Below are 9,108 nucleotides of genomic sequence, written 5' to 3' on the forward strand. Positions count from 1 at the left end.
CCCCCCCCCCCGCAGGCTAAGCGGTTGACAATGGATGGATGGATGGATGGTATCCTGAAAAACTATATGCGGGATTTTCCAAATAAAATGTTATTGACTTTATATTTTTGACACTCCAAAAGCTTTCCGCTAACATTACTGTTAGGAAATATTTCCAGATATCCAGATATCCATTACATTGTTGAGTTTGCTGATTTCACGAGGAAGATCCCTGTTACGGAATTTTACAACCGGGATTCCATCGGGATTCCAACCGTTTTCGTTGTGGCATTGAATCATTAGCTCCCTCATCATTCCTAACCACTTGAACATTTACCTAACCATTTTTGTTTCATGACAAGGTATCCAGAAAGAATATTGGCTGTGAGTACATCTTGTCTAGAGGGCAATTTCCTCTTTTTCACAAGATACTGTTACATAAAACAAAGGGCTTATTGTCATGACATTTGCTTAACACAATGACACTCACTGAGAAGATCCCTTGTGAATGTGGTAATTCCACAACTAACCTTTATTCCAGTGACATCCCGGGGTCAAACTTTACAGTGTTAGCTCCCCTAACAGCAAGACTGTACAAATAGAAAAAGTGACAATGTGTTATTGGTTTTATCCAACAATTACTGAGCGGGGTTATGAACACCGAAAGCTCTACTACAGAGGCTACAGACCTTTTGTATTGTTGATTCCACAGTCACGTAGCAACTTCCATAAAATCTCTAAACACATTCTTGCATGTTACTTGAAGTTCTTCAAATGTCATTTGTCACAGAAACCCCTGTTCCATGTACCCCAAAAGACGTACCTCCACCCTGGTCCCAACCTCTCAAACTGATTTCCAACCCACAAAATCCCAAGGTAATTTTCCCCCTCTTATTTCTTTCTCTGCTGAAGAATTCAAACAAATTACCTCCATATGTGTTTGAAGGAGCCCCAAGGGAAAGGGGCCAAGAAGAATATACTGCTGACAGAACACAAACATTGACTTCATCAAACATTGAGAGCAGCATGCTCTGATGCTCTCCATATGTTCACCTGGCACCAGCAGCCATTTGCTGACAGCACAGCAACATCTCATCAGTGAGACTCTTTATCTTATTATGCCACATGTTGTTTAGTATCTGCAATGAGGAGGTGGATGGAGGTTGGGCATGCTGGTTGTTATCACAACTGAGGTAACATATCAGCATACAGCCAAACCATTGTGGCTTCCTTCAAATTATAAGCTAATGGAGAGATTACAGAGATTTCATGTGTCAATGAAATGTAAATGTTTCAGATGCATTGCATGCATGGATTTCGTAATGGTGAACAAAATCCCAGAACCCCTCTAAAGGGCCTTGTGTTTTCAGCCAGTAACCAGAGAAACTGCAGAGGGGGTAAGCATGAAACAGGACAGAAAATGAAAAAAAGGAGGGGGAAAGGAGCATAGAGGAAGACGGGGATAACTTTCCCTGTATGATTCTTTCAATCTCAGCTACCACACTCATTCTCACTGAAACCTGTTTTTCCTCTGGAACCTGGCCAGAGGCTTTTGACCGTGTTCACTTTCTTTTTCATGTCACTCAGCGGGCGCTCAGTTGTGACCTTTCCGGCAATGAATACACGTCTCTGGAGAAAGATCATTTGCAGAATGTCCTAAAGAGAAAAATCACCCAACAAGTACAGCTATATTTCACACAATCATCAATGTCTCTAGAGCTATAGTCTACCCTTAATGCTGACCTCCAATATTAGGAATGTATGATTCACCGTGGGAGGAAAAGGGAGCACTCTGCTCCTATCTCGTTAACTCCAAGCTGCTCTATAACAGAGCTACAGGTTGATCCAGAGGAATCCTGTCCGTGGTTTCTGTCTCCTCCTCGGCATCTCTAACACCACAACATGCACAGAAAGTGAGGGGGAGAGATCGACAAGGATTTGGCAATAACAGCTTTTCTGAGAAAAAGTGGAGCTATTAAAATACAAGGGGGGTTCATTGTGTAGCATTCCATTTGGATCAGCTGTTTGACAGGCAGTTTAATGGTGATTAGAGAGCAGAATTTGAAATCCAACATAAGTCTACATAAGACTGCTGAATTATAGTACAGTGCAACTGCTTGGTCATGTAGTATTATTGTTGTTCCGCAGGACAATGACACTAAACAAGTTAAATGTCTTTGAGGGCAAATTAAGCACTTGGTTTTGATACACAACTAATTTTTTATGGAACATTTTGCATCTTTCAGCTAATTATTTTGGTTTTACATCCAGCAAAATTGTTTTGGTAGAGACTTGCTGCTCTCATCAGTCAGTCTTTTAGCTGCAGCAAACCTCTGTTTTCATTGTAAAAAGCTTTAAAAACTGACTGCATGCTACCTGCTCAGCTGCTTTAGAGACAGATATTTCCCTCTGAATTTGGTGGAGAGCAAAAGGAACTTGGACTAATATCAGATGGTCACAACAAACACGACTCCTGTATCTATAGGATGTTTGCTAACACGTTCACCATTACGAAAAACTGCTCTGCCATTACAACTTCACTATTGCGTTAGAAGCTTGTTATGCTATCCCCAAGTGGCCCAAAAAATCAATTAATGCAGGGTTTTTTTTTTAAGATGGAGAAGTGACATATAATCATTCTTAAAATGAGATGCAGCATTGATTGAAAGACTCAGATGCTCTCCATGTGGTACCAATATTGATTTAGATATTAATCAATATTTTATAATTGGTTCTGACTGCTTATAAATGCCTAAATGGCCAGGCCAGACTATTTACAGCTACAGACCAGCAAAGGTATAATTCAAGGCATTGTGAAACATGGTGAAATTGAAAGACATGGTACATTTGGATCCAAATCTTTTAAATGTGTGGGGACTACGATTTGGAAGACATTATGGGAAAGCTCAGAATCTATTATATTTTTTAAAAACAGATGTAAAACATTTAATTTAATAAAATAGAAAGAGCACAGATGGGTGAATATAGAATACATATATATATGTTATTATAAATAAATAAGTAGAATTTGTATAATGAGTAATAATGAAATCTGCATGTCCCTGTTTCAGGTTGTTAAGGAGCAGAAGCACAGCAGTCTTTGTTGTTAAGGTAGGATTTATGGCAGGGCTGATGCATTAGACTACATTAGTTTTAGCATGGTGAAACTAATAAACTGAATGTATATTGTACTATAAAATGTATTAAACTGTGCCTACGAAACAGTTTCCATACATTTTGAACCTAAGGGGCAACAATGCAAACTGAGGACTCATTTTAGCACAATGTACCAATGTACACATTTATAGAGTTTCCAGCATGTGTAATATGCCATGAAAGAGTGAAGAGGTCTGATGGTGCAGTCAGTGACATATCCAAAATGTCACAATATAAACAGAGCAATGAATGTGAGTAACAAAATTGCCTAAAAACACTTGATATTTAAAGAATTCAATCAAGCACAAGATAGTATTATATTTAGTACAGAGAGAACTGTGGGAAATACCATCGTTTAGCAAAGCTTACATCAGGTGCTTTTTAGAAGTCCCTTGCTATACTTAACCCCTTCACCCCCACTGGTCCTTCTCAGTGTCCATTATTACAAACACATGTTGCGTGGAAAACAATGTGAAACTCATAGTGCAGTGAATATAGCAGCTTTAAGAAAGATCCCAAATAGACAGCACTATGCCACTTATTTCAAAAGATTGAAAATAAAACCAAAACATAGGGTTTGGTCAGATGTGTTAGTTTGTACACTTTTGATAAATGAGGCAGTACCAGGAAGGATAAACCTGAATCCCCCAAATTCTCTCATGTGGTGCAATTTGCTGCAATTTTTAGAGACTGTTTTAGAGCTTTTTTTTCTAAGGAAGGATAGGACATAAGGGGTTTAAAAAGCTCTTCTTTTTGGCAGAGGGTTCTTCAGCTCCTCCTGACCCCGGGCGATGGAGACGCCGGAGTGATGCCTGGCCGTTCTCCTGGGCTCTGTGAGGAAAATCCTGTTTAATGTCTCCACAATAACATTCCCTGGGGTTATTTATTCAGGAATGTTAATGTGCTTAGAATCTACTAGCCCCTGTGGCCTCTGACACAGGCTCCTCTGGGCTCTCCTATCAAGCATTCAATCAGGCACGGCACAAGCTCTTCGGTGCCGCTGCCATCTGTTAAAACAACAAAGATTGATGCAGCCAGAATCTATTGATGACCCTGCAGTCAGACAGCATGGGCTATCTGTATGTGCAAAAGCCTGACTGTGCATTCACACAATGTGAATCTCTGTCAATGTTGTGCCCTAATTTGACATTGCACATTGGAAGTTGATGTAGGCCATTTCAAATATGCAAGTTTTTCAGTAGATATTCATGGACGTCTCGGTATGCCTCTCATGCACTGTAAATACTGTATTTATATGTCTTCTCAGCTCCAGGACATGTGCTTTATGCTATGGTTTGAATAAACACAACACAATTACAGGATGTAAATGGGCTTCTCCATACATATGAGATTCATTACTTCTCCATACTCATTTAATCCCTCCGTAGGTTCCTAAATGGAAACAGATGCACAGCGCAGCATGATCACCTAACTAAAAATTCATAAGCAGTGGGGGTTATTAACTAACTGTTTCTCTTTTAATTTAGAGCCTTTTTTAAATATTTCAGTTAGATTGTCAAAGAAAACACACTTTATATACACGCTTTTTTGCAAAGATTTAGATGAGAAGAGCAATAAGACTGTGTTAGCTGTACAATAAATATGAAGCTACCGCCAGCAGTCGGCTAACTTAGCTTAGCATAAAGACTGGAAACAGCTGGCCTGGCTCACCACAAAGGGAACAAAACTGGCCTCTGAAGCTAGCTAAATAACTTGTTGTATCTTACTTTTTTAATCAATACAAAGATGAAGTATAAAAAAGAAAAATGAGCAAATATGTGTTGGACTATATGAACTTTTGCATGGTTGCCTGACAACTGGTCCAGACCAAGAGGTTGTCCAACCTCCCTGTAAAAGTGATTTGACATTTTACACCTCGGTTTTTGTAAAGATTAAAGAAAAAAGAAACAACGTGTTAATTAGAATAGAAGAATACAACCATATTGTCCACAAGTGTGGAAAATTGTGAGTCTGAACGGTGCTGGCAGATGCAGTTTGTAACCGCTGGATGGAGCCAGGCTAGCTGCTTCCCCGTTTCCCGTCTTTCTGCCCTAAGCTACGTTAGCTGTCAGCTGGTGATAACCATATTTTTATTTCATATTTACAATACAGACATGATAGCGGTATAAATCTTCAAATCTAGTTCTTGGCAAGAAAGTGAATAAATGTATGTCCCAAAATGTCAAACCTTTCCTTTAACGTCATAAAATTTCTTGTGCGCTGTACATTTTACATGTGAAGATTTCTTGATTTGATAGCATATTTTTCTTGGGAAACCTGAACGAAACCATTGAGTGTTTTCTGACCTAATTGTGCTGTAAAGGTCAAGGGGTCCCCAGCCTCCCTAAATGGCTTTGTTTGGGCCTTCCACAGACCATGTGAACCTGGAGGATTTCCTGGTCCAGTGGCTTCAGTTATTATGCTGTTTCCTGATACTCGACTCACACACACACTCACCACACTTTCGGGTTATATCTGCTCCACTTTTCCCATTAACATGTTCTCCATGTGTAACAGACTTCAAGATTAATTCAGTCAGTGAATGTGGTTCCGTGTTCATTTCTCAGCTTTTCACGTTTCAGGTGGTTTGGCAAGAACCTTAGGGCAACTCCCCTAATAAATCCCGCATACTCTTAATGATTCATAGTAAATCACACTGACAGATGCTGTAAAATCTTATCTGCTCATAATGCTGGCCTTTCAATGACATCCACATTTTGACCATTTTTTAATGTTTGTATAAGTTTATGATTTCCCCAAAACTGGAAGTCAGGGGCGCTGACTCGTAAAAAAACATAATTCTTGCTATGTGTAACTTTTTTATGATCACCCACTACCTCATGTAATGCTGACCTCTGGGTCAGTCTGACTTGCCCTGAGAACACTTGCTTATACGTGGGTATTATTTTATAGCCCCCCTTTGGGGTTGCAGTAACCTGATTTTGTATTCACTTGTCATTCCAACTTCCCACTCACTTTTTCACTCCAAGAAATTAAAAGAATGTTGTCTCAAGTATGACAAATTTGCTTTCAGTATTACGCTTCTCTCTGGTGAAATCATGGAACGTGTTCGCAGCAGGAGGGTACATTTGTCAAGAAATCTGGACAATTAGTGGCTGAGACTCTCCTATAAAATTACAGAAAACATATTCTTTATGATTCCTAAGTAGATGAGATGACCTCAGAGTGTTGACTTAGGCTCGGTTTTCAGGGTTGCTGTGGGTTTGACAGCCTCATCTGTGAAACTTGATCTGCACTCTTAAGAAAACATACCTAATGAATGTGTTCCCCAAGGTGCAAAAATGGGGCTCAATTGTTAAACCTCCAAGAATGTCATCCAACACCTGAAAGCTTAGTGAAGTTGGATGTCTGCTGCCATCTACAGGCCTTTTCATAGGAAACACACTATTTGAATCTAGTTAGCTGATTCTCCAGAGCACATCAATTACCAGATTGCGTCAAAAGAAGAGATATGTTATGACCAAAAGCCAGAGAGCGTGGCAGGCTGAGCAGATGTCCCCTCTCTCACAAAGACTTACATGCTGTCACCTGCAACAGACCACTAATGTGGAGGTAATATTAATATCTCTTATTGTGTCTATTAGAAGTACAGGGAATCTAAAGCTTTTAAATCATGAACATTATTGGCAGCTGTAACAATACAGTGACTAACTGGTTCAGCTCTATTTATGTATATAAACATTTATTATTATCTTATGTAACGTATTTAATCTCTCCAACAGTACTTGGCTTTGTTTCTCATCTTGGGTGTTCCAGGTTTTAGCAGATGATGTACATTTCTGCTTTTATAAACTGTTTCAGCTTCTAGCTGACTGGGAGTTCAAAACATGACAAACTGGGGATATTTATTATTAATCATGCTGGAGTGATGCTTTACAAATGTGGTCAAGCTCTTTATCAAAATTGTTTAAAGCTATATGTTTTAAGTGACTCCTCTTCACTTGTTTCAATATGGGCTCATATTGGACCCCTTACATTTTTGTGTGAAAAACGTGTTACACATTGTTAAAGGCAACACATGTGCAAAGTACTTAAAGTGCACAGTAAAAGTGACCAATGGGCAAAGTGATTTTGTGATACAATCAAATTAAATGTGGGCAGATTGTTTTGTCGAACATTATGTTTTAATTACTCCTCTAAAGGTCTGGTATGTTGCTGGCACATTCATGTTATGTGTTAAAAAGTAAATTACAGCTACTCTCTTCCCAACTTTCATTTTGTTCAGAGATGCAATTTGCATGTGGGCAACAATCCATAGCAGTAACTAAAATTTTCTAATACTAACTAATATGATATTGCATATTTAAGCACATATGTATATCAAACAATGCTAGCTCGTATTCAATCACTCTTCACCTGGGAACTGCTCACAAACTACATTTATTGGCAGCCACAGAGCAGCTCCAGTAAGTCAACCAGGGGATTCTGTTGCACTGTTGAGATTTAAGATTCAAGGTGACTGAACTTTATGAGCCTCTAAATTGTGGAGCAACCCACTGAGGGAGGTAAGGCTATATGCTAGTAAAATTTAATCTTTTAAATCACACATATGAGATCATGATTCGTTCTTTAAAACGTGATTCTACCCACTTGTGTGTCCATTTGTACTTTTTTGTTGTTGTGTGTTGTTCATTTTTCATGTAGCATATTGGTGTTGGTTGTGGTGCTCGTACTGCTGTCACGTTGTAATATTCTGCATGTAAATATAAATATAAATAATACAAACTTGAAATAAAGACGTTTGGTGTTTTTCTGAACATCATACCAACAGTAGTTTTCCACCCAGATCTTTTAACCTACAGCCAATCTCCCAGGCCCAATTGCATATCCATTGTTAATTAAGTGCTCTATAAAAAGTTGGGAATGTTGGAGCTTACTGGTTCTCAGTCAGAGCTACTTGGCAGTTAACAGCTTGTACTGATCATCATACATCTGTGTTGAATGCTGCAGTGTTTGTCTCCCTCTAACAGCGGCCAGTGGTAAAACCCTTCTGAATGTGTTCTCCCAGAGACACAGTTGCCTCCCTCTGTCTGATTTTTCACATAAAAATAACATTTTCTGAAAGCTGTTGAAGCATCATAAACTTATTTGCAGTCTTGCATTCTGTAAGTCACTTTACCTTTTCTCAAGCAGCTTCATCAGTGTGCATCACATGCTCCTTAAACTATGCCATTAATAGGGGGCTGGTGATGGCACAATGGATGGTTCAATTTCCCACTATGACCCCTCTACAAATGTGTCCCTGAGCAAGACTCTTAATCCCTAGTTATACTGGCCTTAACCTCAATCATGAGAAAGCTCCCATAACTGTTGCCCTGCTTTTGAAAGACATTAAAGTGGGGCAAGATGACAGATGAATAAAAATAAATCATCTATTTGAGTGGGTGGCAGATGCTTCCTCTATGCTTGTATGGCCCGTCACTGTGTCTAAAAGTATGTTGTGCAACTATACAGACCTGTTTCTTCTATAGAGTCTTTTTGGAAAAATTTAAGCACTTCCACGCTGCAAAATAAAACATATTTTTATGAGACAAAATGTTTGAAAACACATTTGTACATGGCATTACAATTAATTTACATATTAATATTTTGTACAATGAATATACCATAGGCTACACCTGACTTGCACCTACACCTACTGTAGGCTAAATCCAAAATATAGCCAGTAAATATCACTTTTCTTTTGTCAGGAACTAAACTAATTTGATTAAGTACTATCAGCTTTTATACATTTTAAAACAAATCTTAACTACATTTCATTCAGTAGGCTACATCACCATGAATACACCCAAACATCCAACCAAGTGAGTGAACAAACAAACATAAAAATGAATTGTAAATGAATGAGAAATTTGGACAAATGTGGTGCAATGTCTAAGCACATACTTAATTTAGATCTATAAATTATTATGTAAGCCTTACAATATCTAATTTCACACAGTGTATGTTTTT

This window comes from Micropterus dolomieu, linkage group LG06 (genome assembly GCF_021292245.1).
Source record: "Micropterus dolomieu isolate WLL.071019.BEF.003 ecotype Adirondacks linkage group LG06, ASM2129224v1, whole genome shotgun sequence".
Taxonomy (NCBI): domain Eukaryota; kingdom Metazoa; phylum Chordata; class Actinopteri; order Centrarchiformes; family Centrarchidae; genus Micropterus; species Micropterus dolomieu.